This window comes from Balaenoptera acutorostrata, chromosome 10, assembly GCF_949987535.1.
Source record: "Balaenoptera acutorostrata chromosome 10, mBalAcu1.1, whole genome shotgun sequence".
NCBI lineage: Eukaryota > Metazoa > Chordata > Mammalia > Artiodactyla > Balaenopteridae > Balaenoptera > Balaenoptera acutorostrata.
This window is the reverse complement of record NC_080073.1, coordinates 5,692,309-5,707,302: the sequence shown is the minus strand read 5'-3', so window position 1 is coordinate 5,707,302 and position 14,994 is coordinate 5,692,309. Positions and strand designations below refer to the sequence as shown.

The following is a 14,994-nucleotide window of genomic DNA, read 5'->3' as shown; positions in this document are numbered from 1 at the left end:
GATTCAACCTGGCATTGGAAGTCCTAGCCACAGCAATCAGACAAGAAAAAGAGGTAAAGGGAATCCAAACTGGAAAGGAAGAAGTAAAACGGTCAGTGTTTGCAGATGACATGATACTACACATAGAAAATCCTAAAGATGCCACCAAAAAAAACTATTAGAACAAATGAATTGACTAAAGTTGAAGGATACAAAATTAATATACAGAAATCTGTCGCATTTCTATATACTAACAATGAAATATCAGAAAGATAAATTAAGAAAACAATCCCATTTACACTGCCATCAAAAAGAATAAAATACCTAGGAATAAATCTAACCAAGGAGGTAAAGGACTTGTACTCAGAAAACTATAAGACACTGATGAAATAAACTGAAGACTACACAAACAAATGGAAAGATATACCATGCTCATGGATTGGAAGAGTTAATATTGTTAAAATGACCATACTACCCAAGGCAACCTACAGATTCAGTGCAATCCCTGTCAAAGTACCAGTGGCATTTTTCACAGAACTAGAATGAATAATTCTAAAATTTATATGGAAACACAAAAGACCCCCAAAAGCCAAAGCAATCTTGAGAAAGAAGAACAAAGCTGGAGGTATCATGCTCCCTGATTTCCAATTACACTACAAAGCTACAGAAATTAAAACAGTATGGCACTGGCACAAAAACAGACACATAGATCAAAGGAACAGAACAGAGAGTGCAGAAATAGACCTGCACTTATACGTTCAATTAATCTATGACAAAGAAGGCAAGAATATACCATGGGGAAAAGACAGTCTCTTCAGTAAATGGTATTGGAGGGCTTCCCTCGTGGCGCAGTAGTTAAGAATCCGCCTGCCAACGCAGGGGACACGGGTTCGAGCCCTGGTCCGGGAAGATCCCACATGCTGCGGAGCAACTAAGCCCATGCACCACAGCTACTGAGCCCATACACCACAACTACTGAGACAGTGCTCTAGAGCCCGCGAGCCACAACTACTGAGCCCAAGTGCCACAACTACTGAAGCCCGCGTGCCTAGAGCCTGTGCTCCACAACAAGAGAAGCCACCACAGTGAGAAGCCCGCGCACCGCAATGAAGAGTAGTCCCCGCCCACTGCAACTAGAGAAAGCCCACGCCCAGCAACAAAGACCCAACACAGCCAAAAATAAATAAATAAATAAATAAAATTAAAATAAATAAATAAATAAATAAATGGTATTGGAAAACTGGATAGCTACATGCACAAGAATGAAACTGGACTTCTTTCTCACACCACATACAAAAATAAACTCAAAATGGATTAAAGACTTAAAAGTAAGACCTGAAACCATAAAACTGTCAGTATGAGCTTTAATATCAGTCTTAGCAATATTTTGGGGGGCTTTGTCTCCTCAGGCAAGGGACATAAAAGCAAAAATAAACAAATGGGACTACATCGAACTAAAAAGCTTTTGCACAGCGAAGGAAACTATCAACAAAATAGCAGTCTATTTAATGGGAGAAGATACTTGCAAATGATATATGCAACTTATACAACTCAACAACAAAAAAACCCCAAACAACCTGATTAAAAAATGGGCAGCAGGGGCTTCCCTGGTGGCGCAGTGGTTGGGAGTCTGCCTGCCAGTGCAGGGGACACGGGTTCGAGCCCTGGTCTGGGAGGATCCCACATGCCGCGGAGCAGCTGGGCCCGTGAGCCACGATTACTGAGCCTGCGTGTCTGGAGCCTGTGCTCCGCAACGGGAGAGGCCACAATGGTGAGAGGCCCGCACACCGTGATGAGGTGTGGCCCCCGCTTGCCACAACTGGAGAAAGCCCTCGCACAGAAACGAGGACCCAGCACAAGCCATAAATAAATAAACAAATAAATAAAAATTAAAAAAAAAAAAGGGCAGCAGATCTGAATAGACATTTTTCCAAAGAAGTTTTATACAGATGGCCAATAGACACATGAAAAGATGCTCAAATCACTAATCATTAGGCAAATGCAAAATAAAGCCACAATGAGATACCACCTTACACCTGTCAGAATGGCTATCATCAAAAAGACTCCAAGTAACAAGTGTTGGCAAGGATGTGGAAAAAAGGGAACCCTCATTCAGGAATGTAAATTAGTACAGCCACTACAGAAAACAGTATGAAGGTTCCTCAAAAAATTAAAAATAGAACTACTGTATGATCCAGGAATCCCACTTCTGGGTATTTTTCCAAAGAAAACAAAACACTAATTTGAAAAGATATATGCACTTCTATGTTCACTGCAGAATTATTTACAACTGCCAAGATATGGAAGCAACCTAAGTGCCCACTGATGGATGAATGGATAAAGAAGATGGGATATATATATATACACATACACACACACACACACACAATGGAATATTAGCCATAAAAAAAGAATGAAATCTTGCCATTTGCAACAACATGGATTGACCTATAGGGTATTATGCTAAGCAAAATAAGTCAGAGAAAGACAAATACTGTATGATTTCACTTATATGTGGAAACTAAAAAACAAAACAAACAACAAAACTGAAACAGACTCACAGATACAGAGAACAAATGTATGGTTGCCAAAGGGGATGGGGGTAGAGAGATGAGTGAGATAGGTGAGAGAGATTAAGAAGTATAAACTTCCAGTTATAAAGGAAATGTCACAGGGATGTAATATACAGCATAGGGAATATAGTCAGTAACGTTGTAATAACTACGTATGGTGACAGATGATAACTAGACTTACCATGGTGATCATTTTGTAATTTATAAAAATATAAAATCACTGTGTCGTACACTGAAACTAATATAATACTGTAAGTCAATTATACTTCAATTAAAAAAAAAAGCACCAAAGGCTGCCTCTATATGATGCCAAAGCATCTGGAAAAAAAGTATGAAATTTAGTTTTAAAAAAAAAAGACTGCGCTCAGTTTAAAGTACAAAAAAATTGCAAGTGGTGAGAAATGAGGAACCTTACATTTGCCTGTGGGATGAACTGAGCTGCAAAATACTAATTCCAAAGGACAAAGAGCAACTTTTGAGGCAAACAAAGTGCCCTACCCTGCCCATGCCACTGGCGACCATCAGCAAGATATGGGGGCAAAAGAGTGAGGAAATGGGAAAACTTGTGTGAACGCCTATTGGGCTAATGTTAACTCAGAAGAGGCTGGGCACACGTGAGGACCCTCTGGGGAAGCTTGGAGAAAGCCATGTGGCGGAAGCCTTTGCTGGGCAGATAGAAAGTCGTCTCGGGGAGGAGTGAGGTGGAAAGAGCAGGCAGATACCTCAGCTGCTGAGGAATCCCCTGGGGGGAGGGTGAGAATGTAACTTATCATCCAAACTAGGTCACTTTTGAGGGTGAAGTGGGAAATGCAAAGTCATCAGGACAAGTATAAACTGGGCAAACCAGGACATGTGGTTACCCTCACCGATTTCTTTTCTTGGGAGCAGGGAAGGGAATCATCAAAATTATGACCAGCCACAGCAGATCTTCTGGAGCAAACTACTGGTCTGTTTGGAGAAATAAAAAGACATCCAATAGTAAGTATGTACTTCAGTAAGGAATAAAATACACTGGATTTTTAAGCTTCAAAGGACCAACTTACACTACAATTTGGTAGAAAGCATGTGAGGACTATAAGCTTTGGAAAAAGCCTTACAAACAGCCTCTGGAACCCGACCTTTGTGAGATGAGGTCAGGACTGGTTAGGGCAGTGAGCTCAAGTGAGTCCTGTCCTAACAAGCTGCTCAAATACAGACAAGACTGTTTTTTCACTATTATTTTAAAGGGAAGAGAGTTACATAGTTAAACCCTGGGATGACTGCTAGTGAGGGTGTAGAGAAATTGGTTCTTTCACATAATGCTTTTGACTTTATAAACTGCTAACATACTTCTGGAAGCGGTGAATGATGAAACCTCATCTCTGGAGAGGAAGCCCCAAGCAACAAACCCAAACAGAGGTTAGGAAGCAAAGTTCACTGAGCATCTGCTTTGTCATATTAGCTCATTTGTCCACACACCTGTCCTCTCAGGTGGATGCTGCCCTATCCCGATCTAGCACGAAGGCAACAGAGACACAGGGATGATGGAACCTGCCTGAGGTTTCCCAAGAAGCAATTGAATACATTCCACACACGCAACTGTTCACTGAAGCACTATTTATAACACTGAAATCCTGGCAGCAACCAAATGCCCCAAGACAGGGGAACAGTGCACCCACACCTACCACGGAGCAGGGTGCAACCACTAAAAATTACAGGAACAACACACTGTGAGATGGAAAATGACCATGTAATAATGTGCAGCTAAGAAACCAGGATACAAAAGTACAAGAAGGAAACAACTGTAGAAAAACAGGAAAAAGAAGACAAAAGGACTATTTTAAAATGGTTACGTTTGGGCTTCCCTGGTGGCGCAGTGGTTGGGAGTCTGCCTGCCAATGCAGGGGACACGGGTTCGAGCCCTGGTCTGGGAAGATCCCACATGCCGTGGAGCAACTGGGCCCGTGAGCCACAATTACTGAGCCTGCGCGTCTGGAGCCTGTGCTCCGCAACAGGAGAGGCCGCGATGGTGAGAGGCCTGCGCACCGCGATGAAGGGTGGTCCCTGCTTGCCGCGGCTGGAGAGAGCCCTCGCACAGAGGCGAAGACTCAACACAGTCATAAATAAATAAATTAAAAAAGAACGTGAATTTCTAAAACAAACAAAAAAAAATGGTTACGTTTGCTCTAATAAGATACACATTTATTGTGGGCTTTTTAATGGCCTGTGCTTCACACTGGCTGTCTCGCTCAGGGCTGGCAAAGCCTCGTAAAGAAGGTACTGATTGGGACTTCCCTGGTGGCACAGTGGTTAAGAATCTGCCTATCAGAGCCGGGGACACGTATTCAAGCCCTGGTCTGGGAAGAACCCACATGCCTCGGAGCAGCTAAGCCCGTGCGCCACAACTACTGAGCCTGCGCTCTAGAGCCTGTGAGCCACAACTACTGAGCCCACGTGCCACAACTACTGAAGCCCACGAGCCTAGAGCCCGTGCTCCGCAACGAGAGAAGCCACAGCGATGAGAAGCCTGTGCACCGCAATGAAGAGTAGCCCCCGCTCACTGCAAACAGAGAAAGCCTGTGCACAGCAATGAAGACCCAACACAGCCAAAAATAAATACATAAATAAATTTTTTAAAAAAAGAAGGTACTGGGCTTCCCTGGTGGCGCAGTGGTTGAGAGTCTGCCTGCCAATGCAGGGGACACGGGTTCGATCCCCGGTCTGGGAAGATCCCACATGCCGCGGAGCAACTGGGCCCGTGAGCCACAATTACTGAGCCTGCGCGTCTGGAGCCTGTGCTCCGCAACAAGAGAGGCCGCGACAGTGAGAGGCCCGCGCACCGCGATGAGGAGTGGTCCCCACTCGCCGCAACTGGAGAAAGCCCTCGCACAGAAACGAGGACTCAACACAGTCATAAATAAATAAATAAAAAAGAACATGAATTTCTAAAAAAAAAAAAAAAGCACATTTTAAAAAAAAAAAAAAAAAAAAGAAAAAAAAAAAAAAAAAAAAAAAAAAAAAAAAAAGAAGGTACTAATTATTCTCAATTTCAATGATGAGGAGATGGAGTTGCAAAGACAGCTTGCCCAAGGCCCAGCCACCTCTTAGTATCAGGGCAGTGATGTCTTAGGCACTAGCTTTACTTCACTTTGTAATTTTCCTCCATTTCCCTCACTTCTGTAATGTTGGCACACTACTTCTAGCATTTTAAAATAAACGCACAGAGGCACAGACATGATGTCTCAGCAAATGTGAATGGAGAGGCAGCTGGGTTAACTTTCAATTGCGTAAATCCTTACGCTTTTATTCAGAGCCTATAAATGTTTTCTATTAATCTCTGAAGGGATGAAATGTCATCAAACTCTGAATCTAACAGGCTGGCTCAGAAGTGAAAGATCAAATTGCATCACTGTTGAGTTCTAAATATTTGTGCCATTTCTTCTCCCCTGTACATTCCACAAACAAAAAGTTCTTGTATTTTAGATAGTGACTTTCTGAGAGAGGGTCTGTACGTTACCAAAATGTACGGGTACGCAAATCCAAATCCTCCCCAAAGAACAACTGCACGCCATGATGAAAGGAGCTGGAAAATACTATGGACTTTCTGAGAACGAGGACTGAAGCTTATTGGTCCCTGAACCCCCAGCTCCTCACGCGCTGCCTGGCACATGAAGGCACATCAATAAACGTCTGCTGAACTGAATCTCTCCAACTGCTGTGCAGCAGAACCGGCTCAGTCATGGGGAACAGCAAGCAAACGGGCTTATTACCTGCTGCTTCAGAACAAAATGAATAAAATCGTGAGCACAGCATGAACCAGCATCTGATCGTAAGAATCAATTTTTCTTACCTGCAGATATATGTTTACAACAAAATACAGGGATTGAGAAAAACTGACTGCTGACTTTTATTTTATGCCTCTACTGGTGGGTTTAACTCTTAACTGCTCAAGCCAGAGAACTGCCAGTCTAATTCAATGGGTAACCAAAAGGGTAACCTCTCCTTGATCTGAAATAAGACAAACTCAGAGGCTTGTAACCCATCTGTAGCCGGCCTGCTCTATGATTCCAGCATGTCCGCAGCGGTCAGGGACGTTATTACAAAGGTAGGGATGTGAGTGGAAAGGCCCCGGCTCTCAAGTCTGGCAATGTCCCAGGGTGGCTGCGGTTGAGTTACTTAACCTTTCTGAATCAGTTTCCTCCTCTGCAAAATGTCTGTAATAGTCATACTAACCTCACAAAATTGCTTTTAGGTTCAAATGATTAAGGTATTAGAAAATGCTTTGTAAATAGTGAAGCAGATATTGTTGTGACGACGTGTATATGGGAAGGGCAAGGATAGAGGGTGCAGGAAGCCATGAGTTTTTAAGATACTGACTGGGAAACTTACCCCTCTTAGACTAACTGCATTACTGCTGTCATCTCAGTTCAATAAATATCTGGGTGGTTTCTAAGTCCCAGGAGCCGTGCTGGACTCTGGGGATACAAAGATACAGGCTCTGCCCAGGCGGCAAGTGACATGAAAACAGAGCATTTCAGTGCAGGTTACAACGTGGGACTCCCAATGTGAAAGTGTTCAGGAATAGGAGACCAAACTGGAAGTCGACATGGCAACGTAATACTCACTTTAAACAGTTTTTTTTTTTTTTGAGATGTAATTCACATACCATACAATTCATCTATGTCAAGTACATAATTCCATGCTTTTTAGTATATTTACAGGGCTATGCAACCATCTAATTTTAGACCATTTCAGCCTCCCTAAAAGAAACCCTGGACCATTAACAGTCACTCTCCCTCCACCCATCCACCCCCAGCCCCAGGCAAAGACTAATCTGCTTTCTGTCTCTATAGATTTGCCTATCCTGGACATTTTATATAAGTGGAATTGCACAACTTATGGTCTCTTATGATTAGCATAATGTTTTCAAAGTTCATCATGTTGTAGCACTTATCAGTACTTATTCCTGTTTATGACTAAATAATATTCCAATGGATGGATGTACCACATTTTATTTATCCATTTCTCAGTTGATGGGTATTTGGGTTGTTTTTACTTTTTGGCCATTTTTTATGAATAACGCTGCTATGACCATTTGTGTATGACTTTTTGTCTGGATATATGTTTTCATCTCTCTTGGGTAGATACCCAGGAGTAGAACTGTTGGGTCATATAGTTACTCTAAGTTTAATATTTTGAGGGACTGCCAAACTGTTTTTCCAAAGCGGCTGTACCATTTTACATGCTACCAGCAATGTATGAGGGTTTCAGCTTCTCCACATCCTCGTCAACACCCGTTCTCATCTGTCGTTTTGATTGTAGCCATTGTAGTGGGTATGAAACAGGGTCTCTATGGTTTGTTTGACACTTCCCTAATGACGAATGATGCTGAGCATCTTTTCATGTGCTTATTTGCTATTTGTATACTTTCTTTGAAAAAATGTCCTTTGCCCATTTCTATATTAGGTTATTTGTCTTTTTACTGCATTCTAAGAATTCTTCATACATTCTGGATACTTAGTCCCTTATCAGATACATGATTTGTAAGTATTTTCTCCCTTTTTGTTGGTTGCCTTTTCACTTTCTTGACAGTTTTGTTTGCAGCACAGAAGTTTAATTTTTATATAGTCCCATTTATCTATTTCTTCTTTTGTTGCTTGTGCTTTTGGTGTATACCTAAGAAACCACTGCATAACCCAAAGTGACTCTTCTAAAAGTCTTACAGTTTTAGCTCTTATATCTATGATTCATTTTGAGTTCATTTTGTGTAGGGTGTATGTTAGGGGGTCCAACTTCATTCTTTTGCATGTGGACAAAATAATTCTTATTTTAAAAAAGATGACTAAGGCAGTATTTCTAGGAGGTAGCCTAACACATCATTCAAAATACATCCCCAAAATACCTCCATGGCTGCAGAAAACATACCATCACTGCACGTGGAAGAGAATGAGATAAGAATAAATAGCTGATGTACTCAGTGATATAAATTTGAATCATATATAAATTTTTTGGGACTTCCCTGGTGGCACAATGGTTAAGAATCCACCTGCCAATGCAGGGGACACGGGTTCGAGCCCTGGTCCGGGAAGATCCCACGTGCCACAGAGCAACTAAGTCCATGCGTCACAACTATTGAGGCTGCACTCTACAGCCTGTGAGTCACAACTACTGAAGCCTGCGTGTCACAGCTAGTGAAGCCCGCGCACCTAGAGCCTGTGCTCCACAACAAGAGAAGCCACCGCAATGAGAAGCCCGCGCGCCGCAATGAAGAGTAGCCCCCGCTCACCGCAACTAGAGAAAGCCTGCACGCAGCAACGAAGACCCAACAACGAAGACCCAGCACAGCCAATAATAAATAAATAAATTTATTTAAAATAAATAAATCAATAAATCAATCAATAAATAAAATTTTCTCTTCCTTTAGAGAACACATAACAGAGAGGTGCAGGGAGGGACGGGGAGGAATCAGATTTATAATACTGGTTCAGGAAGGGACCAATGTCACAACCATCCACGCATTCATTCATCAAGTATTTACAGAGCACCTAGTACACGTCAGGTACCACTGTAAGCCCTGGAGGACAGTAAGCAAAGCAGGCAAGAACGTCTGCCCTCAGCATCCTAGTGGTAGAACAAGGACCAGAGACAAGAATCCCAACAAATGAACAGTACTTCAGATGATGGAAAGTGCACCGAAGAAAACACAAGCTGAAAAAGCTCACCGGAAATGGGGAGCGAGACACAAGGGGCCCTGGGGAAGAGTGTCCCAGGTGTAAACCAGGAATGACACATGCCTCACAGACACTTTGTAGAGCAGTGAAGGGCTAAGAGCAAGGGTTCTGGAACCAGAGTGGCTGTGTTCTAATCCAAGCTCAGGACTAGAAGCTACATGACCCAGGACAAGCTACTTACTTCTCTGGGTTTCGGTATCCTCAAATGTAAAATGGAAGCAGCAGTAGTTGTTAGTTTACAAGTTTCCAGGATTAAATGAGTTAATACATGCAAAGCACTTACAACAATACCTGACACACAGTAAGTAATCCAGAAACATTAGATATGACTGGTGATTAATATCCCTTCAGGAGTGTTGCATGCTCAGAAATTAGCAAGTGACTGAGTAAAAAGAGTTCCAAGTGAGGCTTCAGCAAAAGCTCAAGCTTGCCAAGCCTGGAGAAGTATGCTTCCAAATTATTCAAAGAGTCAATCCCTAACATGCAAGTCATTCAATGACACTGCTTGCAAGGTCACAGATGGTGTGACTGTCATGGAATAAATCTTAACACTCTCACCCCAGAGAAAATGTTTCTTTACTGGCTTTGACCAGGATCCAGAAATGGGGATGTTTACTCACACTTTAGAGTTCGGGCACCCATTTCTAATTTTTTTCTCCAAGAATCACTCAACTGGCACTTCCTCACTGCTTTGTCTTATTCCTAGAAGCAGCTGAGACTGCGTTCAGACAATCTGGCATCAAAACAAACCCATTATCTCTCTTACTGACAGTGCTTGAAGGTGTTTTTTGTTTCTTAAGGACTGTAAAGGGCCAAGTGAATCCACCTGATTTAAGTACTCTGCTCACTTAAACAGGCATTATTTGTCAACATGCAACAAGTTCTATGATTATTATAACTGACAACATAATTCCAATTTGGAGAATGTGTCCAAGGAAGTTAGACAACTTCCAACTCTGCCCCCTTCCATACCAAAGTAATCTGGCCAAAGTGATTCGCAGCAGTGTCATTAATAAAACAATGATGGACGGAGGCAGGCTGAGCGCCCACCAATCACTGAATGATCGAGCAAATAAAGGTGTCTCAGCCTGAGGAAAACCTCTGTAGCCAGCAATAGTACACAATAATAGTAATAAATAATAATAGCAGTCACTTTCTGAGCCCCAACCATCAATGAGGTATGAAGCTGGGGGCTTTTATAAATATTATCTCATTGAAAACCTTTTTATGAGATAGTTATTTCTGTTTTACAAAGAAGAAAACAGGCTCAGAAAGGTTCCAGCACCTCCACAAGGCTGGTGTTCAAACTCAGGTCTGACTGTAGTCCTGCCCTTTCTAAGTGGCTGTGTTAATACAAGCAAACATGTATCCAGAATAATAAGGGCTAACATTTACTGAGCATTTACTATGTGCCAGGCACTGGGCTAAGCGCTTTACATGTATGATTTAATTTAATCCCTATAAAAACCTTTTTTAGAGAGAACTTTTTTAGAGAGAACTTCTTTTTTTTTTTTTAAAGAAACTGAGTCACAAGGAGGCAGAAAGTTAATTAAGGTTACAGCTAAGATGTGAACCCAGGAGTCTGACTGGGTCTTTAACACTTTACTAATGCTCCCTTCCATGAAGTAATATTATGATTTAGAAAAAAAAAACAAAAGCAAAGTACTAAATATCAATAGAATACTTAATTGAAGCAGTTAATGGTTTGACCTTGATTATTTTCACGTGAAACTGTTCACATCTCTGAGGCACTGCCCTAGTTCGAGCCCTCATCACCATCCAGACTTGCTGGGCTCTGTCCATCCACCCAACACACATGCACAGATGCCTGCCATGAGCCACGGCAGAGTTCCGGAGGCCAAGGATACAGGGCAACCGACACAGACTCGGTCCTAACTATCCTTCCCACAGACTCCTCTCTGCCTGGTCAGCTCTCACCCGGGCTCTGCTCACAGGTCCTCAGAGGCTGGTGCTCAGTTCCAGCGTCACCTTGGGAGAGGCCTTCCCTGGTTACGCTAAAGTAACGTTCTCCTTCCTCCCCTAGTCTGTGCTGCCACGTGTTTGCTGTTTTTTTAACTACAAAGAAAGCCCCACGAGGGCAGGGACCGTGCCTGCCTTGTTTATTTCCTTCATCCCCAGAGCTTACAAGGGCGCCGGGCAGAGAAGACTCCCCTAATTATATGCTGAATGAAAAAACTTTCCTGTTTTTAGTCTCTTTCCCTCCTGCACACTGCTGGCAAAATTATCTTTCCACAACAACAAATCTTGGACCAACTTTCAATGCTTGAAAACTTCTGTGGCTCTTAGTTGTGTATTGCTTGTCAAATTCCCACCTCTTCACTTTGTATTCAATGCCCTGCCCAACCCCGGCCTAACCTCTTCTCCAAAATACCAGAGAGGCAGTGAATTTAAATGGTTAAGAGTGTGGGCTAAGATTCCAGCTCCACCACCTACTAATCTACCAGACAACTGACCTGAGACAGATTTGGGCCTTGGTTTTCTCACCTATTAAATGGCGACAATAATAGAGCACCCAGTCAAAGGGTTGTGGTGAGGATTAAGCTAGTTATTAGATCAAAAGTATTGAGAGTCATTCCTGGTACACAATAAAAAATGCGACTTTCTCCTGCCGTAAGCCATGGACCTGAGTCACGTCAATCTGCTCCTTCTTCCCTAAACAAGCCATGCTTTTCACACTCCCCTGCCTTTTCCACATGGGCTGTTTTTTAAATCTACCATTGACTCACCATGACTGTATATGTTTATTAATGTGCAGTTCTTTACAGCAGAAACTGTAGCTTTAGTTCTTCATAAGTTATGCGACGCTGATTCACTTGATAAATGTTAAACCAGGATCATTACCTAAAATTAGTCATTTTAATAGTTTGTACTTCCATAAGAATGTTCAAGGTGGCCCTTTAAAGTTCATTTGGTTTTCCTTTTCTGATACTTAAATGCTGACTTCTAAGAATAACTGAAGGATGAGAAAGCTTTCTCCTCCCCAATTTTACAGGCTCTCATCATCCACCTACTCCTTTCTCACCATCATTTATAACAATAATGCCATAAATACTGACCCCAGGGCAGTTAAAGTGATCCTTAAATACTGCATAAAATATAGGGGTTATTATTACTACTAGCAATACTGACAGATCTTGCCTCTGCCAGTAGTTACTGGCAGGAACGTGTCCAATAATACGGAGACACTGTTTTTTCTGTGTCCCTCCCGACCCCGCCTGGGAGAAATGCTGAATTTCACAGGTTAGGGACAACATATTCTCTCTCTCAACTGGAACCAGGTGGAAAATAAATGTCTAAGTTGGAAATAAAAATAGATTGGTGGGTAATTTGAAGTCTGGAATATTCTGAGGGCTTGGGAGGTTTAGGTAGTTTGCCCAAGGGATAGAATCTGATCAATTCAAGGATACTGGGTTCTCAGAAGCCTAAGAAAGGCAGGTAGAAAAGCTTGCCTTTCAACACATCGCCTGGGGCAACTCTCATACCTATGAAGGACACCTGCCTGCAGGGCCTAGATCCTTCCCCATCTGCACTCTCCTAGTATAGTTCCATCATATTATGGGCTAGGTAAGCATTAATTATACTGTGTCCTGGCTTAGGAATAACCATCATATACAATGTTGTTTCAATGGGAAAATATATCCCCAGTCTAAACAACTGGTTTACAGAAGACTTTTTGGAAAACGTCTCATTCATAAGGTAGGGACTACACAGTGTTGGAATTAGTCCCTCTGGAGAGGATTTGCCAAGTATTGTGTCCTAAGTTTTGCGGGAAAAAGAAGCCAACCTCTTTGAAATGAGTAATGTAGGCTAGCTACTTGGCCAAATTCTCAGATCCAAATCTGGGTTAAGCAATTACAAATAACAGGAGGCGGCGAGATGAGAAATGGAAGTGACCGGAGGCTGAGGGGCTGGAGTCAGACACAGTGAGGCGCGAGACCCGGCTGTGGGGAGCAGCCCACTTCCTCTGCCAGCTCTTCCCCCAACAGCCCAGGGCCGGCTCCTTGTCACTATTTCCACCTACGCTCCATGTCACCACCTCAGAGTGCCTTCCCGGACTACCCACTGTGAGACAGCCTTACCCTCAGCCTGATATGCTTTCTTCTCTTCATGGCACTTAGCGTGATCTGAAACTGCCTTATTGCTTCTTTACTGTCTGCCTCTCCCTAAAAGACTGGAAACTCCACGAGGAGTTTCAGTCGCGTCACGCTTGCTAGTGTGCACCCAGGCCTAGCACAGTGTGTGACACAGGGAAGACACACAACACAATACACATTTGTTGAACAAACAGGGCTGTAGTACGAGGATTCAGTAATGGAATAAAGGAACAAATAATCCATCCACCTACCTACTATCTATCTACCTACTTTGACCTCCTTATCTGTGTCTGGAACAGCGTCTCTATACAGCAGCCCTTAATAAATATTATAGAAGAAGCAAAACAGAGGAGGATACTGCTATGAATCAGCAAGTGTTTACTGAACAACAGGAGAAACCAGGAGCATGAGACACAGTCCTTCCAGGAGGCAGAGCAACACTCAGCTCAAGACTGAGAGCAGCTTGAATGCTGACTTAAAGTCTGCAAATAGGTGGGAGCAGTTACAAGATTCGATAAACGTCTTTAGTCAGTGTTCTGAATTTACAGAGAACTGGAATCCACCTAACACTATGCTGATCTTGACAACGTGGGCAGAGCAGAGAACGGCTCCGCATCTTCTCCCACAAAGTCGACAAAAGGCTTCTGGTCCCCCTTGTCTCACAGGGGAGCGTGGGGAGGGAGGTACCCGAGGCCCTCCCCACATCTTCATCCTGGAGGCAGCCATGCCACGCTTGCTCCCCTGCCTTTGCCATGAGAAGCTGGAAGCAACCAAGACCAAGGTTATGTCACCTCCTTTCTCGGCCGTGCTGCAATGACAGCTGTGGTCACAGCACACACATTTTGGGAAAAAGACTGAAGAACAAGACCTTTCAGGTCTCTTTCAGCATTGCGTTTCCATGAAATCCTATCTGTACAGGGATTCAGAAAATGAGTCAACTGCCTTTGCAATTTTTTGGGTATAGAGTTCTTTGACTCATACTTAAAAGTTGGGAAAGTGGATATTTATTTAAGATAGTGGTTTTCAAACTATTTTTTAAGTAGCAGGCTACTTTTTTGTAAACGGAGTTTTACATGGACCCTTAACACATTAAAAAGATCAGTGGGCTGCGGTGAGGGGTCGGGCTCCGCCCTCTCGGCCTCCCCTGCGCCCTGACATCTCTGAGGAGCACAACTGGTTTAAGGGGAAAGGAAGTTAATAGTGAGATAAATAAAGAGATGAATGGGGAAGGAGGGCAAGCTGTCCTCAATGCGAGGCAAGACGGAGTGGGCAAGTCTCCACTTTGTGCCCATCATAGTGAAGACTGGCTCAAGCAAGGACCATCAGTGGAAACTCACACTAGGAGGGCAAGTTTGGTAAGAAGCAGCATATCTGCCTCACCTTCAAAAGTCTCCCCAGAGTTCGCTTAGAAAGGAGAAAAGGCTGCTTGTCAGGGCACCAACATCACTGGTCTGTAGACTTCAAATATGTGAATGTCATGCAAGACAAAGAAAGGCTGAGGAAACATTACAAATTAAAAGATAAAAGAGACATGGCATCTAAGTACAATATACGATCCTTGACTGGATCATGTACTTGAAGGAAAAAAATAGTATAAAGGACATTATTGGGACAACT

General features: G+C 43.0%; 1 protein-coding gene across 3 annotated transcripts in view; it reads right to left on the bottom strand.

Moving 5' to 3' along the window:
* The window catches only part of TAMM41 (TAM41 mitochondrial translocator assembly and maintenance homolog), a 56,668-nt gene that overhangs the window by 27,936 nt on the left and 13,738 nt on the right, over positions 1-14,994 (bottom strand). The window lies entirely within an intron of this gene.